The sequence below is a fragment of the Pristis pectinata genome, chromosome 13, assembly GCF_009764475.1.
Source record: "Pristis pectinata isolate sPriPec2 chromosome 13, sPriPec2.1.pri, whole genome shotgun sequence".
Taxonomy (NCBI): domain Eukaryota; kingdom Metazoa; phylum Chordata; class Chondrichthyes; order Rhinopristiformes; family Pristidae; genus Pristis; species Pristis pectinata.
Genome location: NC_067417.1, coordinates 10,212,307 through 10,225,334, shown reverse-complemented (window position 1 = coordinate 10,225,334; position 13,028 = coordinate 10,212,307).

Sequence of the window (13,028 nt, the reverse complement as noted above, 5' to 3'; positions counted from 1 at the left end):
TTAGAAAGGTGCAAAAATAACAAGGTTGTTCTCATGGATGACTTCAGCTTCCCTAATATTGATTGGCACCTCCTTAGCGCAAAAGGTTTAGATGGGGCAGAATTTGTTAGGTGTGCACATGAAGGATTCCTGAAACTATATGTGGATAGGCTGACTAGAGGAGAGAGGCCATACTGGATCTAGTACTAGGCAATGAACCTAGTCAGATGACAGACATCTCGGTGGGCGAGCATTTCGTAGATAGTGATCACAACTCTCTGACCTTTAGCATAGCCATGGACAAAGGTATGAGCAGACGATATGGGAAAGTATTTAATTGGGGAAGGGCTAATTATGTAGGTATTAGGCAGGAATTTGGGAGCATAAATTGGGAATAGATATTCTCAGGGAAATGCTCAGCAGGAATGTGGAGGTTGTTTAGGGACCACTTGCATGGGGTTCTGGATAGGTTTGTCCCACTGAGACAGGGAAAGGATGGTAGGGTGAAGGAACCATGGCTGACAAGAGAGGTGAAATATTTAGTCAAGAGGAAGAAGAAAGCATACTTAAGCTTTAGGAAGCAAAAATCAGACAGGGCTCTTGAGAATTATTATGTAGCCAGGAAGGAGCTTACGAAGGGACTTAGGAGAGCTAGCGGGGACATGAGAAAGCCTTGACAAGTAGGATTAAGGAAAACTCCAAGACATTCTACACATATGTGAAGAACAGGAGGATGACTAGAGTGAGGATAGGACCGCTCAGAGATGAAGGGGCAAACATGTGCCTGGAGGTGGAGGAGGTAAGGGAGGTTCTAAATGAATATTTTGCTTCAGTGTTCACCAGGGAGAGGGACCTTGATGACTGGGAGGTCAGTGTAGAACAGGCTAATGTGCTGGAGCATGTTGAGGATAAGAATGAGTTAGTGTCAGATAGATAATCCCTGGGGCCGGACGGGATCTACCCCAGGTTACTATGGGAGGCAAGGGAAGAAATTGCTGGGGCGCTAATGATGATCTTTGCATCCTCCTTGGCCACAGGAGTGGTATCAGAGGATTGGAGGATGGCAAATGTTCCATTGTTCAAGAAATGGAATAGAGATAATCCTGGGAATTATAGACCAGTGAATCTTACGTCAGTGGTGGTTAAACTATTGGAGAGGATTCTTAGGAACAGGATTTCTGAGCATTTGGAGAAGCATAGTCTTATTAGGGATAGTTAGCATGGCTTTGTGAGGAGCAAGTCATGCCTCACGAGCCTAATTCAATTTATCGAGGAGGTGACAAAATAAATTGATGAAGGTAGAGTGGTGGATGTGGTGCATATGGATTTTAGTAAGGTGTTTGACAAGGTTCCCCATGATAGGCTCATCCAGAAAGTCATGAGGCATGAGATCCATGGAAACTCAGCTATGTGGATTTGGAATTGACTTGCCCACAGAAGGCAGAGGGTGGTAGTAGATGTAGAGTATTCTGCCTGGAGGTTGGTGACCAGTGGTGTTCCATAGGGGTCCATTCTGGGATCTGTTCTGTTCTGTCATTTTTATAAATAACTTGGATGATGAAGTGGAAGGGTGGGTTAGTAAGTTTGTAGATGACACAAAGGTTGGAGGTGTTGTGGATAGTGTAGAAGGTTGTCATAGGTTACAACGGGATTTAGACAGGGTGCAGAGTTGGACGGAGAAGTGGCAGATGGAGTTCAATCGGGAAAAGTGTGAAGTGATACACTTTGGAAGATTGAACTTGAAGACGGAGTGCAAGGCTAATGGCAGGATTCTTAGCAACATGGAGGAACAGAGGGATCTTGGGATCAAAGTCCATAGATCCCTCAAAGTTGGCGCACAGGTTGATAGGGTGGTTAAGAAGGCGTATGGTGTGCTGGCCTTCATTAGTCAGGGGATTGAGTTCAAGAGTCACGAGGTAATGTGGCAGCTCTATAAAACTCTGGTTAGACCACACTTAGAGTATTGTGTTCAGGTCTGGTCAGCTCATTATAGGAAGGATGTGGAAGCTTTAGAGAGGATGCAGAGGAGATTTACCAGGATGCTGTCTGGATTAGAGAACATGTCTGAGGAAGAAAGGTTGACCAAGCTAGGGCTTTTCTCTTTGGAGTGACAGACGATGAGAGGCTACTTGACAGAGGTGTATAAGATTATGAGAGGCATAGATAAAGTGGACAGCCAGCACCTTTTCCTTAGGGCGACAATGGCCAATACCAGAGGACATCCGTTTAAAGTGAGTGGAGGAAAGTTTAGGGGAGATGTCAGAGGTAAGTTTTTTTTTTACACACAGACTGGTGGGTGCCTGGAACGCATTGCCGGGGGTAGTAGTAGAGGTTGATACAATAGAGACATTTAAGAGATTCTTAGATAGGCAGATGGATGTAAGAAAAATGAAGGGTTATGGGCTATGTAGGAGGGAAGGGTTAGGTTGATCATAGAGTAGGTTTATATAGGTCGGCATAACATCGTGGGCCGAAGGGCCCATCCTGAGCTGTATTGTTATATGTTCTATAAATTATGCAAAACTATACAAGAAAAAACACAATTAGAACAAAAAAAAACAAAGGACAGCATCTGCAGATGGTGGCGCTAAGGTGCAACTGAAGGCATTATGATACTTGTCACTGTATCAAAAGAATAGTTGGGCCTTTCCCACTCATGTCAACAATACAGAATGGAAATGCTGGTGTCACTGATGGAACTGCAGTAACTCCCAGATGTCCAAACCCACGATGTCCAACTCAGATGTCTTGGACGCAGAGGCAGGCTTCGAGGGCAAAATCTGTCAGTTTGTTTCACTACTGGATCCTCACCGGAGTCTTGTGTTGGAGCCCAGTCTTACTGAGATTTCTCAGTGTAATACTGGGAATCCTCTCGTGATCCTGCCCCAGGATATACTTGCCACAGGATCCCAGACCTCACCAATTTCAATGAGAAGGGTTAGGAGATGTTAAACGTTTTGTTCAAACTATCAACCTTTGCTTTAAATTTTTAGGTGTTTTTAGCTAACATTATTTTAAAAACATTTCAATAACTTCTATATTTTAAATTATGTCCTTCATTTTTAATCTTGAATATCCATGAATACCAGAATTATTTAAACACTATCAAAAATCAATGGCAACAATGGCCTCTGGCTCTGTCGGATGTCAAAGGCTGTCAGGGATATTTCTGGGATAGTAGATGGCTAGGTAGTGGGGTGGGCCTCATCACTGTGCCACTCAAGGTCCTGTTGCGGCAGTCAACATCCTCCTGACTCCAGGATGTGGAGGCCCAATAAGATCAGTCCCCTGTATCTGCACAGGTTGAAGGGGCCACAAGCGATGATACAGGGGAGGAGGAGCAGGCCAACACAATCTGGCCCAATATCCTGCGATACTCCGTCCTATCCCTTTTCAGGTTAAGGGAACAAAAAAGACCTTTACGTTCACATAAGCCTCAGATATATCTTTGAATAACTGCATGATTATATAGTCCACAACTTGACCAATATTGTGTCTTCTTGTGCTGATATCTATTTTTGAGTAAAGCTGATACAGATTTTTCTGATGGTTGAGGAGTTACTTAAGTTTGAAGGGACAGAAGAGAATTTCTTGGTTATCAGCCATGGTTTTGCCTCTTGGAAACCAATAGCAAATTTGAAGAGTCAGGTTACTCAGAGACTAGTTTAAAAGAGTAATTTACACCATTGCAGTATCTATTATTCTGAATATAATATACAAAAGCTTGAGCCATGGGAAGTAGATTGGTTGCAGAAAATGCAGTACTAGTTTATGGTCACACTGACATATCTGTAAAATTAAAATCAATTTAATTGCTTCAATGATTATAACTGGGTTTTGATATCTTTTTTCATCCTCCCCTTGGAAACCTATGGCAAATATGAAGAGCCAGGTTACTCACATTGCAATGGTGTAATTTACTTTAAAAAGTAAATTACACCATTGCAATATCTATTATTCTGAATACAATGCACAAGCTCTGCAAGCCCTCAGGTAGGGATAGGTTTCAGAGAATTACAGTTATAGCTTATGGTCACACTGACACATTTGTAAAATTAAAATCAATTTAATTGCTTCAATGATTATAACAGGGTTTTGAAATCCTTTTCATTAGTGGTCTACTTTGCTGACTGCCTCTGGGGTGGACATTAAAAGGTAACCTTGTTCTTTTTTTATTAAAAAAGCAAAGCTATTTCAATGTTGGTATTCAACATTTACTTTCAAAAACAAATAGATACCATTCTGATCCATTGACCCGCAGACTGTTCTAGGGCTGAGTTCCAATCTCTTTGGGATGATCCTTTTTTCATACATTCAGCTCAATCAAAAGCAACACTAATATTACAGCAATAAAATGCTCCAATGGCAGAAGAAGCTTTATTACCTCAATATTAATTCCACTCTACAAAAAATACATTTACACGGCAATAAAAATAAATTGAAAACACTTGACAGTCATTCTCGTCTGTCTCATTCTCTCTCGATTCGCACTGCCTCTCCATTGAATTTACATTCCGTATAATTCCTGCAATTCTACTTGATCTATTCTTTGCTTTCATTATGTGTCCCTCGTCCCATTATGCTTTAGAGGCAGGTATGCTTTGAACAAAATTGGCTTCGGATTGGCCAAAGCCCATTTCATAACTATACCCAAGTTGATATTAGATGAAAAGCTTATTATATAGTTTCTTGTCAGGTACGTATAGGAGGCCAAGCTGTCAGCCATTTGCTTGTCCTTCCAGTGAATTTGGAAGAAACAGACAAGAGGATGGACCTTCCACTTAACATCCACAAGACAAAGGTCCTCTACCAACCTGCTACCATTGCAGAATACCGCCTCCAACATTAAAGGTCCATGGTGAGAATTTGGAAAATGTGGACCACTTCCCATATCCTGGGAGACACCTCTTGGAAAAGGCAGACACCAATGGTGCAATTCATCATCACTTTAATGTAGCACTCCTTTAGTCAATTGAAGAAAAGGATGTATGAAGACCCAGACCTCAGATTTGGTGCAAGACTCATGGTCTACTGGGCAGCACCAATCCCTGGCCTCTCAAATGCTTCTGAGACTTGGAATACCTACAGCAGGCACCCCAAGGTATTGGAATAGAACTACCAATGTTGTCTCTGCAAAATCTTCCAAATTCATGGAAGGACAAAGAAATCAGTGTCCTCTCCCAGCCCAATGTCCATAGCACTAAGGCCCTAGTTACACTTGGCTCCACTGGACAGGTCACATTGCTTCCATGGCCGACACCATACTCCTGAAACAGGCAATGTATTCTGAGCTTTGTCACGGAAATAAATTACCACGCAGACAAAGGTAAAGGTTCCAGGATGTGCTAAAAGTTTCCTTGAAAAATTCAACATCCCCACTGCCTGTTGGGAGTCTCAAGCCTATGACCACTCAAGGTGGAGAAGGGGCATTCAAGATGATATTGAGAATGTTGAGAACATGGACTTGGAGCACACAGAGGCTTTACATTTATGGCAGAAGCAGTGAAACACCTTACAGACGACACATAAGATAAGATCTTTATTAGTCACATGTACATCGAAACACACAGTGAAATGCATCTTTTGCGTAGTGATTTGGGGCGCAGCCCGTAAGTGTTGCCACACTTCCGGCGCCAACATAGCATGCCCATAACTTCCTAACCTGTACATCTTTGGAATGTGGGAGGAAACCCACACAGACACGGGGAGAACGTACAAACTCCTTACAGACAGTGGCCAGATTTGAACCCGGGTCTCTGGCGCTGTAAAGCATTATGCTAACCACTATGCTACCGTGCCTGTCCTGTCATCTATAGAGGAATTTATAATATTGGCCTCATCAATCAAACTGGAACCCTAAACCCAGAGTGGAAGCTAGTTGTGCTCGATTCCAAGGGTCTGCCTAAGAAGAAGAAGGAGAAGTTATACATTGGGATCTCTTTCAGAGTGTTATTGTGAGGAGTCAACTTCTTCATCTACTGGGTGAAATCAGCTCTGTTCTCATGATTCACCAACAATGTAGTAGAAATTATGAAAATTAGTCAATAAGTTTGTTAAATAATATGAAGCAAAATATTGGTAAATGGTGTAATTTTAAATCAGACAACTTTGACCTTTTGAGATCAGGTTTGGTTTTGGTAATACTTGCAAATGAGTTTGATTGTGATGTGAAGAGTAAACTGCTTCAGTTTCCAATGACATCCAATTTTGTGGTAAAGTACTCTGTAAGTGGAGAGATTTAAAAGGGATCTGTATGAATGCTATGTTTTTCAAACTTTATCAGCTTGCCAGAGTGATATTTCTGAATTCTCAAAACTTCTGTAAAAAATCAATTACAACAATGTACCTAATTTGAGGGTGTGCTGTATTGTCAAGAAGTGCTGTTCTTCAAATAATGCATGGAGCCAAGATCCCATCTGTCTGCTTCAGAGGAAGTTCAAGCTCTCCCGGGATTATAAATACAAGGAGATTTATCTCATATTTGGACCATGTGCTTGTCATTTTATCTAACCAGTGGAGAGTAGCCATTGTCAGTAAACTTGAAAAATAACTGCAATTTACTGTGCTTTTGAATGTGATAAGCTGGGAAATAAATTATTTATAAAATTGGAGGAAATTCACCAAGCAGGTTCCATAACGTAAGGCAACATCGTCATTGATGATATAGTAAAGAGCAGCAAATTATCGTTAAAAAAATTGAAAGACATCTAGACACAACGGTTGAGCGGTCACTGAGCTGCTAATACTCAGTGGGGGAGCAATAGTAAATTATGTGAATCCAAAGAGATCCACAGAGATTCCAGGACAGTGATACTGGCACTCTCTAAAATACTGTGAAAACCACAAAAGGAGGACAGTGTCCAGTGTGGTCTCTGTGTTCATGAGAAATTGAGGCAGCAGAAAGCATTCACATTAAAGGAGAGACGTGATCCGAGATCTGAAATTAAATGGAGAAAACTGATGAAGTGGATGTATGGAGAAAGTAAAGCCAGGGTAAGTGATTGAAAGGACATGATTAGAAAGCTTGGGAAGCCACAAACTAAAGTAAATGAATAACTACTCCACACTGTTGAAATAATTGGCCTAGAGAACAGACCACCATGCATAGTAAATACTGTCACAGATGAAACGTTTAATGGAGAGCTGGATCAATGCTTGATTTAAAAGTAGAAATGCCTTTGTATAAAGCCTTTCATGACCTCAGACCATCCTGAAATGTGTTAAAGTGGAGTACTATTGAATTGTAGCCTTGTAACACAGCCAATTTATACATAGCAAGCTGCCATAAACAGAAATAATCAATCTGTTTTTTTTGCAGGAATATTGGTTGAGAAGAAAATATTGGTCAGCTCACAGACAAAAGAAACATAGATCTTCTTCAAAATAACTTACAAGGTATAGGAGTGAACATCACCAATAGCCTGTCCTGGTCCAACCACGTAGACACCATGACAAAGAAAGCTCACCAGCGCCTCTACTTCCTCAGGAGGCTAAAGAAATTTGGCATGTCCCCTTTGACCCTCACCAATTTTTATCGATGCACCATAGAAAGTATCCTATCTGGACGCATCATGGCTTGGTATGGCAACTGCTCTACCCGAGACGGCAAGAAACTGCAGAGTCATGGATACAGCTCAACACATCATGGAAACCAGCCTTCCCTCCATAGACTCTGTCTACACTTCCCACTGCCTCATTAAGCAGCCAACATAATCAAAGACCCCACCCACCCGGACATTGTCTCTTCTCCTCTCTCCCACTGGATACACAGAAGCCTGAAAGCACGTACCACCAGGCTCAAGGACAGCTTCTATCCTGCTGTTATGACTATTGAATGGTCCCCTAGCACTATAAGATGGACTCTTGACCACACAATCTACCTCGTCATGGCCTTGCACCTTATTGTCTGCTTGCACTGCACTTTCTCTATAACTGTAACATTTTATTCTGCATTCTGTTATTGTTTTTCCCTTGTACTACCGGATGGCATGCAAAACAAAGTTTTTCATTGTACCTCGGTACATGTGACAATAATAATAAATCAAACCAAGAAATTATTTGTATCAGTGACAGAGTTCCCTTCGCAGAAGTTCCTTTCTTCATGAGTATGGGAAGAAATTACGACTGCCAGCAAGTAGAAGAGTTTAAGAAATAGAAGCAGGAATAGACCATTCGACCCATCATGTCTGCTCCACCGTTTATTAAATCACGGCTGATATTTCACCTCAGTGCCACTTTAGTGTATTAGCTTCATATCCCCTGATTCTATTAATGTTGAAAAATCTATCAGTCTCTGCCATGAGTCTGTTCAGTGACTGAGCGCCTTGGGTAGAGAATTCATTTCTTCCTGGTTGACAACATTTGGTCTAATGAAGAATCTCGACCTGAAACGTCGACTGTTTATTTCCCTCCATCGATACTGCCTAAGTTTCTCCAGCATTGTGTGTGTGTTGCCCCAGACTGGATCACATCTCTCTTTTGATCATGGAATATAAGCAAAAAATACATTGATGACATGCTGATATAATGTGAATCTTGTAAGTAATTACAATTATTGGTATTATACTGTGAATACAACATATGAAGGTTATCATACATTTATTACTCATTCCTAAATGCACCAAGTAGCCTATTGGACCAGTTCCAAGGATAGTTAAGAATCAACCAGACACATCACTCTTGGTCTGAAGTAATTCATCCATCAAACTGAGCAAGGATTCTGTGTTTCCTTTCATAAAGGAGATTAGTGGACCACTCACACTTCTATTGTAATTACCAATTATTATTACTGATTCTAACTTTTATTTTCCAGATATATTTAGGTAATTGAATTTTAATTCCAAAGCTGCTCCAGTGGCATTTCCTTCAAATGTTTAGATTGTTGGACCTTCCTCTGACCACACAGTACAAAATAATAATTGGACAAGCTGAGCTGTTTCGTCTGGAGTGGCAGAGGCTATTTGATAGAAGTTTATAAAATTATGCAAGGCATAGACAGACAGCCAGTATCTTTTTCCCAGGATTGAAATGTCTAATACTATTGGGCATGTTTTTAAGGTGAGGGGGGAAAAGTTCAAAGGAGATGCGTGAGGCAAGTTTTTTTTTATAGAGAGTGATTGGTGCCGAATGCACTGCCAGGGGTGATGGTCGAGGCAGATAACAGAGGAGCATTTTAGAGACTAAAATTTTAGAGATGAATATGCAGAGAAGGGAGGGATGTGGTCAATGTGTGGGGAAGAAGGATTGGATTAATTAGAGGAGTCATTGGTTTAATTAGTTTGGCACATCATCATGGGCCGAAGGGCCTGTCCTTTGCTTTACTGTGCTGTGTTAAAAAAACCCATCAATTTATTTAGCAGAGGGGGAGATGAGAAAGAAGGGAATTCTTCCTATGTTTGAGCAACAGGCAGCTTGGAAGTGTGAGACTGGTGAATGAAAGCACACAGCTCAAGGAAAAGTGATAAGGATTTAGCATTACGTTATTGAAGAGTATGTAGTATTGAGGGAAAGGCTGTGATATATGCAGAGAGTACACCTGAATTTGCTGCCTCAGCTAAGTGTGCAATTATGGATTCATACCTTTGCATTAGGAAGGTTGGTTCAGGAACAGGGCATTCTGTAAGATCGTGGCTGATCTGTGACCTCATTCCATTTACTTGCATTTGACCCACATCCATTAATACTTTGGTTGACAAAAATCTATCAATATCAGATTTTAAATGAACAATTGACCTCGCATCAATTGCAATTTGTCCCCCTTTGCATACAGAAATGTTCCTAACTTCAGTCTTGAAAGGTCTGGTTCTAATTGTTAGATTCTGTTCCCTAATCCTAGGCTCACAATCAAGCAAAAATAGTTTCCCTCCATGAGTAATTTCACATAGAAACTTTGAACATCCCTTCTAGACACAACCCTAGTTTGTGTAATCTCTCCTTATCATATAACCCTTGGAGTCCACACATTGTTTGCTGGGACACCAAAACTGCACTTCCTCTGAAAACAATATATCCTTCTGAACGTGCAGCACTGAAAACTGCTCTCAGTGTGGTCAAGCCTGGGCTGTAGCATGAATTTGTTCCTTTGTGCTACAGACATAAAGATCAGCATTCCAACTACTCCTTTGACTGTTTTTGTATCGGTCCGAGATATGTTAAAAATCTGTGTATGTGGATATCTAAGTCTCTTTGGACTTCCCTCCGTTTTTACCTCTGACCCAAGATCCACAAACCTAACTGCCCCAGTAGGACCATTGTTTCTGCATGCCCCTGTCCCACTGAACTTGTGTCTTCATACCTTGACTCCATTCTGTCGCCCTTGGTCCAGTCCCTTCCCACCTACATCCATGACACTTTGCATGCCCTCCATCACTTCAACAACTTTCAGTTCCCCGGCCCTGACCGCCTCATTTTCACTCTGGACGTGGAGTCCCTGTACACTTCCATCCCCCATCAGGAAGGCCTTGAGGCTCTCTGCTTTTTTCTCAACAACAGACCCAACCAGTTCCCCTCCACCACCACCCTCCTCCGTCTGGCAGAACTGGTTCTCACTCTCAACAACTTCTCTTTCGGCTCCTCCCACTTTCTCCAGACCAAAGGTGTAGCTGTGGGCACTTGCATGGACCCCAGGTATGCCTGCCTTTTCGTTGGCTAGTCGGAACAGTCCATGTTCCAAGCCTACACCAGTAATGCTTCCCAACTCTTTCTCAGCTACATTGATGACTACATTGGGACTGCTTCCTGCACCCATGCCGAGCTCGTTAATTTCATCAACTTTGCCCCCAACTTCCACCCTGCCCTCAAATTCACTTGGTCCATCTTGGACAACCCTCTCCCCTTTCTTGATCTATCTGTCTCCATCTCCGGAGTCCCAACCCATTATTCTTATACTCCATTCCTTGCTACAGACCAATGTCCAAACCAAATTATATAAGATTTCTTTATTAATCACATGTACATTGAAACACACAGTGAAATGCATCTTTTGCATAGAGTGTTCTGGGGGCAGCCCGCAAGTGTCACCATGCTTCTGGTGCCAACATTGCATGCCCACAACTTCCTAACCTGTACAACTTTGGAATGTGAGAGGAAACCGGAGCACCCAGAGGAAACCCACACAGTCACAGGGAGAACGTACAAACTCCTTACAGTCAGTGGCCGGAATTGAACCTGGGTCACTGGCACTGTACTACATCCGTGCACTCTGTACTAACTCAACGTAACTGCACTGTGCAATGAATTGACCTGTACGATCGGTATGCAAGACAAGTTTTTCACTGTACCTCGGTACAAGTGACAATAATAAACCAATACCAATACGCTAACCGCTACATTCAGTGTATTGTCCTTCATCAATTGGGGAATTGAATTTAGGAGCTGTGAGGTATTGTTGCAGCTATACAGGTCCCTGGTCAGACCCCACTTGGAGTATTGTGCTCAGTTCTGGTCACCTCACTACAGGAAGGATGTGGAAGCCATAGAGAGGATGCAGAGGAAATTTACAAGAATGCTGCCTGGAATACCGAACATGCCTTATGAAAGCAGGTTGAGGGAACTCGGCCTTTTCTCCTTGGAGAGACGGAGGATGAGGGGGGACCTGATAGAAGTGTATAAGATGATGAGAGGTATTGATAGAGTAGATAGCCAGAGGCTTTTCCCCAGGGCTGAATTGGTGGCCGCAAGAGGACATAGGTTTAAGGTGCTGGGGAGTAGATATAGAGGAGATATCAGGGGTAAGTTTTTTACTCAGAGGGTGGTGAGTGCGTGGAATGGGCTGCCGGCAACGGTGGTGGAGGCGGATACGATAGGGTCTTTCAAGAGACTGTTAGATAGGTACATAGAGCTGAGTAAAATGGAGGGCTATGGGTAAGCCTAGTAATTTCTAGGGTAGGGACATGTTCGGCACAGCTTTGTGGGCCGAAGGGCCTGAATTGTGCTGTAGTTTTTCTATGTTCTATGTTCTACTACCCCTGCCTTTGATTTCATGAGCTTCAAATTACTTTGTAGCCGCAGATAATGATCCAAGGATAAAAATCAATTGCCTTTAAAGCAGGGTCTTCTTGATCAGGGGCAAGGTGACTATGTGAGACTATGAAGAGTTGGAGCCAGTTATTCTGAGAACCATGCTCTTCCCTGTTACCAGCAATATTCTGGAGGGTGAATTTGGGGGCAAAATTGAATTATTTGTAGGTCTACATGAAACATTGGTTGAGTCCTTGTTATCAAACTATCCAGACTCTGTTGAGATTATGACCGTGAAGAAATTTGCTAATGCCACTTTAACAAACACAACCTATTACTGGTAGTAATCATTTCCAATCCGGGAGCGGAATGGGGAGTTGGGTAGAGAGGCTGGGAGAAAAGCATTAGCTTCCTTGTCGTGCCTCCACCTACAAGTAGCTGAACCATCGATGAAGCCAATGCTGCTGCCAGATGACCGGATCAGACAACTGTTGGATTGCAGTGAATCATCCAGAAAGTTCAACAATGTATCTCCCAGCTAACCAGCCTACAACGTGCCAGTCGAACTAGTGATGATCACACCCTTACATGTTTCTTTGGCAGAGGAATCATGACCTAGAGAGAATAGTCTCAGGATAAGGGGTCACGCATTTAAAATAGAGGTGATAAAAAGCAGAGGGTTGTGAACCTTTGGAATTCTCTAACCCAATGTTCTTTGGCTTTTATGTCTTTGAATGTATTCAGTCTTTAGGCTGACACCCTAAAATAGTACTCTTAACCCATAAATGCCAAATAACCAAATTCCCAGCCTTATACCCTCTGGAGTTTAGAAGAATAAAAGGTGATTTCATTGAATCATGTAAGATTCTGATGCTGTGAGGATGTCTCTTTGGCAGAGGAATCAATACCTAGAGAGAATAGTCTCAGGATAAGGGGTCATGCATTTAAAATAGAGATGATAAAAAGCAGAGGGTTGTGAATTTTTGGAATTCTTTAACCCAAGGTCTTTGGGGGTTGTGTCTTTGAATATATTCAGTCTTTAGATTGACAGATTTTCAGACTTCAGGGCAATTATGGGTTAGGGAACTAGG